The 9,786-nt window shown below is 53.4% G+C and overlaps 1 long non-coding RNA gene across 1 annotated transcript; it reads left to right on the top strand.

Moving 5' to 3' along the window:
* Nucleotides 1-4,615: 4,615 nt before the first annotated feature.
* On the top strand, nucleotides 4,616-6,841 carry LOC130520503 (uncharacterized). Its single transcript, XR_008948885.1, has 2 exons — nucleotides 4,616-5,421; nucleotides 5,896-6,841. It is a non-coding gene; the product is annotated as an uncharacterized LOC130520503 (long non-coding RNA).
* The last annotated feature ends 2,945 nt before the right edge of the window (nucleotides 6,842-9,786 follow it).

The following is a 9,786-nucleotide window of genomic DNA, read 5'->3' as shown; positions in this document are numbered from 1 at the left end:
TGGATAACCACGAGGCCCGCGGCAGCCAATCAGATCCATCCGGATTTTGTGGACATGAGGACAGAGGTGCGAGGGTTTAATAACGAGCAGAAGGAAGAGTACTTTAGGAGGAAGTTCAAGGACGAGGAGCAGGCGTGCAGCATCATCTCTCACATCAAGGCATCTCGAAGCCTCCATATCATGTGTCACATCCCAATCTTCTGCTGGGTCACTGCAAAGGTTTTTGAAGATGTGTTGAAGATGCGAGAAGAGCTGCCCAAGACTCTCACAGCAATGTACATCTCCTTCCTGGTTGTTCAGTGCACACCAAAAAACAAGAGAGGAGACGGGAAAGCTCCACAATGGAGTCCAGAGAGCTGTGAGATGATTCCAATTCTGGCAAAGCTGGCATTTAAACAACTGCAGAAAGGCAATGTGATCTTCTACGAGTCCGATCTAAGAGACTGTGGCATCACCGTCAGGTCGGCTGATGCCTACTCAGGAGTGTTCACGCAGATGTTCAGAAGGGAGCGAGGACTGATCAAGGAGGAGGTGTTCTGCTTTGTCCATCTGAGTGTTCAGGAGTTTCTCGCTGCTCTTCATGTACATTTGAAATTCACCAAGTCTGGCACCAACATACTGTCAGAAAAACCAACCTTATTACGTTATTTAGGCTCTAAACTGTTCAACACCAAAATCAAACAGACTGATTTTTACCAGTGTGCGGTGGACAAGGCCTTGCAAAATGAAAAAGGACACCTGGACCTGTTCCTGCGGTTCCTTTTGGGTCTTTCTCTGCCGACCAATCAGGCTCTTCTACGAGGTCTAATTAACGGTGAAGGCAGCTCAGAGCCCAATCAGGAAATCATTCGCTACATCAAGTGGAAGATTGGAAAGAATCTGTCCTCAGAGAGAATCATCAACCTGTTCCACTGTCTGAACGAGCTGAACGATAGTTCACTGGTCCAGGAGGTTCAACAGAACCTCAGATCTGGAAGATTGACAACAGAAAGTCTCTCCCCTGCTCAGTGGTCAGCTCTTGGCTTCATATTACTGTCCTCAGGACAAGACCTGGAGATGTTTGACCTGAAGAAATACTCTGCTTCAGAGTGGGTTCTCCTGAGGCTGCTGCCAGTGGTCACAGCCTGCAGAAAAGCCATGTAAGTGTTCTGCAGGTGTTCTGCAGGTGTCTGCAGGTGTTCTGCAGGTGTTCTGCAGGTGTCTGCAGGTGTCTGCAGGTGACTGCAGGTGACTGCAGGTGTCTGCAGGTGTCTGCAGGTGACTGCAGGTGTCTGCAGGTGTTCTGCAGGTGTCTGCAGGTGTCTGCAGGTGTCTGCAGGTGTCTGCAGGTGTCTGCAGTTGTCTGCAGGTGTCTGCAGGTGTTCTGCAGGTGTCTGCAGGTGTCTGCAGGTGTCTGCAGATGTCTGCAGGTGTCTGCAGTTGTCTGCAGGTGTCTGCAGTGTCTGCAGGAGACTGCAGTTGTCTGCAGGTGTTCTGCAGTTGTCTGCAGGTGTTCTGCAGGTGTTCTGCAGTTGTCTGCAGGTGTCTGCAGGTGTTCTGCAGGTGTTCTGCAGGTGACTGCAGGTGTCTGCAGGTGTTCTGCAGGTGTCTGCAGGTGTCTGCAGGTGTCTGCAGGTGTCTGCAGTTGTCTGCAGGTGTCTGCAGGTGTTCTGCAGGTGTCTGTAGGTGTTCTGCAGGTGTCTGCAGGTGTCTGCAGATGTCTGCAGGTGTCTGCAGTTGTCTGCAGGTGTCTGCAGGTGTCTGCAGGAGACTGCAGTTGTCTGCAGGTGTTCTGCAGTTGTCTGCAGGTGTTCTGCAGGTGTTCTGCAGTTGTCTGCAGGTGTCTGCAGGTGTTCTGCAGGTGTTCTGCAGGTGACTGCAGGTGTCTGCCGTGTCTGAAGGTGTCTGCAGGTGTTTTGCAGGTGACTGCAGGTGTCTGCAGGTGTCTGCAGTTGTCTGCCGGTGTTCTGCAGATGTCTGTAGGTGTTCTGCAGGTGTTCTGCAGATGTATGTAGGTGTTCTGCAGGTGTTCTGCAGATGTCTGCAGGTGTCTGCAGGTGTCTGTAGGTGTTCTGTAGGTGTTCTGCAGGTGTCTGCAGGTGTCTGCAGATGTCTGCAGGTGACTGCAGGTGTCTGCAGGTGTCTGCAGGTGACTGCAGGTGTCTGCAGGTGTCTGCAGGTGTCTGCAGGTGTCTGCAGTGTTCTGCAGGTGTTCTGCAGGTGTCTGCAGTTGTCTGCAGGTGTTCTGCAGTTGTCTGCAGGTGTCTGCAGTTGTCTGCAGGTGTTCTGCAGGTGTTCTGCAGGTGTCTGCAGGTGTTCTGCAGTTGTCTGCAGGTGTTCTGCAGGTGTCTGCAGTTGTCTGCAGGTGTTCTGCAGGTGTTCTGCAGGTGTCTGCAGGTGTTCTGCAGTTGTCTGCAGGTGTTCTGCAGGTGTCTGCAGGTGTCTGCAGTTGTCTGCCGGTGTTCTGCAGATGTCTGTAGGTGTTCTGCAGGTGTTCTGCAGATGTCTGTAGGTGTTCTGCAGGTGTTCTGCAGATGTATGTAGGTGTTCTGCAGGTGTTCTGCAGATGTCTGCAGGTGTCTGCAGGTGTCTGTAGGTGTTCTGCAGGTGTTCTGCAGATGTCTGCAGGTGTCTGCAGGTGTTCTGCAGGTGTCTGTAGGTGTCTGCAGGAGTTTTGCAGGTGTCTGTAGGTGTTCTGCAGATGTCTGCAGGTGTCTGCAGGTGTTCTGCAGGTGTTCTGCAGGTGTTCTGCAGATGTCTGCAGGTGTCTGCAGGTGTCTGTAGGTGTTCTGCAGGTGTTCTGCAGACGTCTGCAGGTGTCTGCAGGTGTTCTGCAGGTGTCTGCAGCTGTCTGCAGGAGTTTTGCAGGTGTCTGTAGGTGTTCTGCAGATGTCTGCAGGTGTCTGCAGGTGTCTGTAGGTGTTCTGCAGATGTCTGCAGGTGTCTACAGGTGTTCTGCAGTGTTCTGCAGATGTCTGCAGGTGTCTGCAGGTGTCTGTAGGTGTTCTGCAGGTGTTCTGCAGTGTCTGTAGGTGTTCTGCAGGTGTTCTGCAGATGTCTGCAGGTGTCTGCAGGTGTCTGTAGGTGTTCTGCAGGTTTTCTGCATGTGTCTGTAGGTGTTCTGCAGGGTCTGCAGGTGTCTGCAGGTGTTCTGCATGTGTCTGCAGGTGTTCTGCAGATGTCTGCAGGTGTCTGTAGGTGTTCTGCAGGTGTTCTGCAGGTGTCTACAGGTGTTCTGCAGGTGTTCTGCAGATGTCTGCAGGTGTCTGCAGGTGTCTGTAGGTGTTCTGCAGGTGTTCTGCATGTGTCTGTAGGTGTTCTGCAGGTGTTCTGCAGATGTCTGCAGGTGTCTGCAGGTGTCTGTAGGTGTTTTGCAGGTTTTCTGCATGTGTCTGTAGGTGTTCTGCAGGTGTCTGCAGGTGTCTGCAGGTGTTCTGCATGTGTCTGCAGGTGTTCTGCAGATGTCTGCAGGTGTCTGTAGTGTTCTGCAGGTGTTCTGCATGTGTCTGTAGGTGTTCTGCTGGTGTTCTGCAGATGTCTGCAGTTGTCTGCAGGTATTCTGCAGTTGTCTGCAGGTGTTTTGCAGGTGACTGCAGGTGTCTGCAGGTGTCTGCAGTTGTCTGCAGGTGTTCTGCAGATGTCTGTAGGTGTTCTGCAGGTTTTCTGCAGATGTATGTGGGTGTTCTGCAGGTGTTCTGCAGATGTCTGCAGGTGTCTGCAGGTGTCTGCAGGTGTCTGCAGGTGTCTGCAGGTGTCTGCAGGTGACTGCAGGTGTCTGCAGGTGTCTGCAGGAGACTGCAGTTGTCTGCAGGTGTCTGCAGGTGACTGCAGGTGACTGCAGGTGTCTGCAGGTGTCAGCAGGTGTCTGCAGGTGTCTGCAGGTGTCTGCAGGTGTCTTCAGGTGTCTGCAGGTGTCTGCAGGTGTCTTCAGGTGTCTGCAGGTGTCTGCAGGTGTTCAGCAGGTGTCTGCAGGTGTCTGCAGGTGTCTGCAGGTGTCTTCAGGTGTCTGCAGGTGTCTGCAGGTGTTCAGCAGGGTCTGCAGGTGTCTACAGGTGTCTGCAGGTGTCTGCAGGTGTCTGCAGGTGTCTGCAGGTGTTCAGCAGGTGTCTGCAGGTGTTCAGCAGGTGTCTGCAGGTGTTCTGCAGGTGTCTGCAGGTGTCTGCAGGTGTTCTACAGGTGTTGCAGGTGTCTGCAGGTGTCTACAGGTGTTCTGCAGGTGTCTGCAGGTGTTCAGCAGGTGTTCTGCAGGTGTCTGCAGGTATCTGCAGGTGTTCTGCAGGTGTTCTGCAGGTGTCTGCAGGTCTTCTGCAGGTGTCTGCAGGTGTGTTCTCAAGTTTCTGCAGGGTTCTGCAGGTGTCTGCAGGTGTCTGCAGGTGTCTGCATGTCTGAGGTGTCTGCAGGTGTCGCAGGTGTCTGCAGGTGTTTGCAGGTGTCTGCAGGTGTTCTGCAGGTGTTCTGCAGGTGTCTGCAGGTGTTCTGCAGGTGTCTGCAGGTGTCTGCAGGGTCTGCGGGTCTGTCGCGGTGTGTTCTGCGGTGTCTGCAGGTGTTCTGCAGTGTCTGCAGGTGTCTGTGGTGTTCAGCAACACGCATCACATCTGCAGCGTTTGTTTGCAGGCATGCAGTAGTAGTTACTCCAAGAACTGATTTCATTCCGTATCATTGCACCTTCCGTCCTCATAAAGGTCAACTAAAGAAATAAGCCTGCGTCCCTGATTGTGCAGGAGAGAACCAGAAGGATTTCCTGCTTTCTTCTTCTTTTCTTTTTTCAGGTTGAGTCACTGCAATCTGAGGGAGAGGAGTTGTGAAGCTCTGTCCCCCGTCCTCAGCGCCTCCTCCTCTAGTCTGCTAGAGCTGGACCTGAGGGACAATGACCTGAGGGATTCAGGCGGCTGAACGAGCTCTCTGTTGGTCTGAAGAGTCCAAACTGCCGGCTGGAGATCCTCAGGTTAGTGCTCCTTATCAGCATCATCAGTTTTTCTAAATGGCAGCTTGAAATTTTGGTTATCTTCCAAAAAGAGGAAATATCTTTACCAAAAATGCCGACCAGCCGACCACTGTTCACTCCCACAGCTTTTAAAATGACTTAGTCTGGTTCTGGTTCCTGTGCTTCGCTCCCCAGTCAGGTCCAGGCCCCGACACACGACCCAGAACTTTGCATAAATGAGCTGTTAATTAGTGAGGAATGTCTGTGTGTGTGTGTGTGTGTGTGTGTGTGTGTGTGTGTGTGTGTGTGTGTGGTGTGTGTGTGGTGGATGTGCTTGCATGCAGGGTATCGGGCTGTCTCATCACAGCAGAAGGATGTTCTTCTCTGGCCTCAGCGTTGAGGTCCAACCCAACCCATCTGAAAGAACTGGACCTGAGCTTCAACCATCCTGGAGATGATGGAACGAAGCAGCTCTCTGCTGTTCTGGAGGATCCAGAGTTGAGCCTGGAGGTTCTCAGGTAGATGCAAACACCCTCCCTAAAATGAACACCTGATACTATTTATTGATGAGCATGGAGACCTTCCAGACGTTCGGTGGTTCAAGCAGCACATTGTGAGATCTGAACCACCTCTGAGCAGAGAGATGTGATGCTTTCTGGACCTTCAGGGTACGAGAACCCACATAAGGGAGAATAAAAGGGTCACGTCAGAGATACAAAAAGATCAGGTGATGCCAGCACAACCATCTGGCTGCAGCCACTGCCTGGGAGGGAATCCTTAGAGAGAAATAGGCAAAGTTCTCCTCCATGACGTTGGCATATGGAGAGATGTTACAAATCCAGCTCTGAGGTTCACAAACCGAATCAAGAGCAAACCGGTTCAGGCTGACCCAAAGTCAGGGACGAACAGTGTAGAGCTCAAGGTTGAGTGGCATCTGTTGAACCTCTGTCCTGCCTTGGATTTCATTTCCTCTGTGTCTTCTCCCAATCCAGACTGGACCATTGTGGGAAAGAGAGACTTAAGAGTGGTCTGAAGAAGTGTAAGTGATCAACTTGATGCGTCAGCACGTCACGCTCTGAAAAAAGCAGCAGTTAGTGGACTCAGTTGTGTTTCATGAGCTGGTTCCTGGTTCCTCCTCTCTCCCTTTAGATCACTGTGAGCTCAGCGTGGACACCAACACCGTCCACAGGTCAATCCAAGTGTCCAACAACAGGGTGATGTGGACAGTGGCCGAGGACCAACCATATCCAGACCATCCAGAGAGGTTTAAGGTCTTTCCCCCAGCTGCTGTGTAGCAACAGCCTAACTGGTCGCTGTTACTGGGAGGTGGAGTGGACAGGACGGGTTCACATTTCTGTAGCATACAAAAAGATCCGGAGACATGGAATCAGTGCCCAAAGCTGGTTTGGAGCGAATCAGCAGTCTTGGAGCCTTGAGTGTTCTGCCAGCGGTTACTCTGTCCTCCACGATGACAAAAGTGTAGCCCTCCTCCCCTTCTCATCCACTGGTCCTCGGAGAGTCGCCGTCTATGTGAACTACCCCGCTGGCACTGTGACCTTCTACAGAATCACCACCAACACCCGGTCCACCTCTATACCTTCAAAACCACATTCACTGAACCGCTGTTTCCCGGCTTTGGCTTTGGTTTATGTTCTGGGTTCTTCTCCGGGTCCTCGGTGCATTTGTGTTCGACCGCAGGAGAAGCTTCCGTCTGAAGAAACACGAGGGTTGAGCTCACGGCCTGAATATGAGTTCTAGACCTGCTGGATGTTCATCATGAAGGTCCCGTCTGTCCAACCAACCTCATCTTTCCTATTGCTGATTCCACAGGTTGTCAGGAGAGAGCAACGTGATCCTAGGAAAACTGGCTGTTTTTCTACACCTTTGTCCTTTATTTTTAATTTTCCTGGTGAGATTAAACCTCTTTTTCCAAAGCGACTCAGCCAAGTTGGCCTCATCCTTCATGATCACCACGAGAACTCACAGATGTAAACAGTAACATAGATCCCAAGAGGGACAGAGAGCTTAGAACGGACAAGAGACAAAATTAACATCCAACATCAGAAAAGCAATGTCAATTCTCACTCAGATACATTTTTAAGGGTCTTGAATTGTCCAAGCGTGAACTATGGGGTGTTTAGAATGTTATTCCACAGCCAGCTAAATAATCATCGAGCTCTGGAAAGGCTGCCATCTAGTGGAGCAAATGTTGTAGGCACCATATAACACAACTGTGATCATCAGTATAAATCTGTATTCTAAAAACAAGCATCTTCAGAGTCGCCCTTGACTTAAAAATAATCTCATGGTGAATCACAATACAAGAGGAAACAGCATCTGCATGTTGTCAAGAGGACATTTCTGATATTCCAATATTTATGTTTTTAACTGTAGTGCTGATCACGGCCATACTGGGGGGGGTGCAGGTCTAGAACAGCACCGGACTCGTGACTAAAGACGACACAAAAGCAGTCCGGGATTTTTGATCACAATTCCAATGAAGCAGGAATCAGAAATAAACTGGATCACAGTGGGATTGTGGAGCACGTCTGAGATGTTCAGCCATCGTAGCTCTGGTGCAGTAAAGATGAAGTATTCTACATATACGGCTGAATATATAGTTAGAACTAAATGCATCAGTGAGGCCTTCCTTCCTCTCACAGCATCATTAACAGCTTCACAGGCTGAAACAGGCCATTGATATTGAGACTATTGATCAACGGCTGCTCCTGTTAGGAGAATCAATAGAAAAATCAGGTCGTGCCCCCACAATAGAACATGGCTGCACGAGTGTGCACTGTAGCGCACGGCTGTGCCGCTCCGCCCCCATGGTGATGGCGTCCACGGTCTGCGGCCTCCGCCCGTCTCAACGCTGTGCCGCTCCGCCCCCACGGCGAGGGCGTCCGCGGTCTGCGGCCTCCGCCCGTCTCAACGCTGTGCTGCTCCGCCCCCATGGTGATGGCGTCCGCGGTCTGCAGCCTCCGCCCGTCTCAACGCTGTGCCGCTCCGCTCCCATGGTGACGGCGTCCACGGTCTGCAGCCTCCGCCCGTCTCAACGCTGTGCCGCTCCGCCCCCACGGCGAGGGCGTCCGCGGTCTGCGGCCTCCGCCCGTCTCAACGTGTGCCGCTCCGCCCCCATGGTGACGGCGTCCACGGTCTGCAGCCTCCGCCCGTCTCAACGCTGTGCCGCTCCGCCCCCATGGTGACGGCGTCCACGGTCTGCAGCCTCCGCCCGTCTCAACGCTGTGCCGCTCCGCCCCCACGGCGAGGGCGTCCGCGGTCTGCGGCCTCCGCCCGTTCTCAACGCTGTGCCGCTCCGCCCCCACGGCGACGGCGTCCACGGTCTGCAGCCTCCACCCGTCTCAAGGCTGTGCCGCTCCGCCCCCACGGCGAGGGCGTCCGCGGTCTGCGGCCTCCACCCGTCTCAACGCTGTGCCGCTCCGCCCCCACGGCGAGGGCGTCCGCGGTCTGCAGCCTCCGCCCGTCTCAACGCTGTGCCGCTCCGCCCCCATGGTGAGGGCACGCCGTCCCATCTAGAGCGGAGCGTGAACATCTGTGAGGGCTTTGAAGAGTTTCTGTGTGAGACACCTGGTGATGTGACCAGTGTCACCACTGTGTCCTCCACAGCCTTGATGGGGCTGAAGATCAGGTGACCCGACAGCATGGATCCGCTACACCTGCCTCAGGTAACCGTCTTGGTGTCGTCGCTCTAGAACGGAACCGTTTCATTCAGGGTGGCGCCGACGGCGACATGAAGCTGTTCAAACTGTCGACGGCAGAGCGGAGTGTGTTTGGGTCATGGTGGTGGAATTTTAATGATGCTGAGTGTTTGAGTGTGGGTGTGAGGGTGGGTGTGTGAGGGTGTGTGGGGTTGTGTGTGTGTGAGTGTAGTGGTGGGTGTGTGGGTGGGTGGGTGGGAGTGTGTGTGTGGGGGGGTGTGTGTGTGAGTGTGTGTGGAGAGTGGGGGTGTGGGGTTAGTGTGTGGGTGTGTATGAGGGAGGGTGAGTGTGTGATGAGAGTGGTGTGTGGGTGAGTGGGTTTGTGTGTGGGTGGGGTGAGAGGGGGGTGAGTGAGGGGTGGTGAGTGTGAGTGAGTGAGTGGTGAGGTGGGTGAGAGTGGGTGGGTGTTGTGTGTGATGTGGTGTGTGGGTGGTGTGGTGGGTAGTGCGGTGTGGGGAGTGGGCGTGGGGGGTGAGTGAATGTGTGAGTGATGTGAGGGGGGAGGAGTGTATGAGAGGTGTGGTGTGGGGGTGTGTGTGGGTGAGTGAGGTGGATGAGTTGTGTGGGTGTGTGTGTGTGAGTGAGTGTAGAGGGTGGTGTGTGGGTGGGGTGGTTGTGTGTGTGAGTGTGTGTGTGGTAGGTAGGTGCTGTTGAGTGGTGGGTGTGGGGGTTGTTTGTGTGTGTGTGTTAGTGTGTGTGCTGTATGAGTGGTGGGTGTGTGTGTGGGTGGGTGTTGGGGTGTTGGTGTGTGATTGTGGAGTGATGAGGGGGTGTGTGTGAGTGTGTGTAAGTGAGTGTATGAGATGAGTGGTGTGGTGTGTGTGTGTGGTGTGTGTGGGTGGGGGGGGGGTGTGTTGGTGTGAGTGAGTGTATGAGTGTGTGTGTGTGTGGTGTGTGTGTGTGTGTGCGTGAGGGTGAGTGGTGTGTGGTGTGTGTGAGTGAGTGTATGAGATGAGTGGTGTGCGTGTGTGTGTGTGTGGGGTGTGGTGTGTGTGGTGTGTGTGTTGTGTGTGGTGTGTGTGGTGTGTGTGTGTGTATGAGTGGTGTGTGTGTGTGGGTGTTGCGTGTGGGGGTGTGTGTGGGTGCTGTATGAGTGGTGTGTGTGTGTGCGTGTGTGGGTTTGTGTGTGTTGTGTGTTGTGTGCGTATGAGTGGTTTGTGTGTG

The sequence above is a fragment of the Takifugu flavidus genome, unplaced genomic scaffold, assembly GCF_003711565.1.
Source record: "Takifugu flavidus isolate HTHZ2018 unplaced genomic scaffold, ASM371156v2 ctg408, whole genome shotgun sequence".
Lineage (NCBI taxonomy): Eukaryota > Metazoa > Chordata > Actinopteri > Tetraodontiformes > Tetraodontidae > Takifugu > Takifugu flavidus.
Note: the sequence above shows the minus strand (reverse complement) of the source record. Positions and strands in the feature narration are given on the sequence as shown.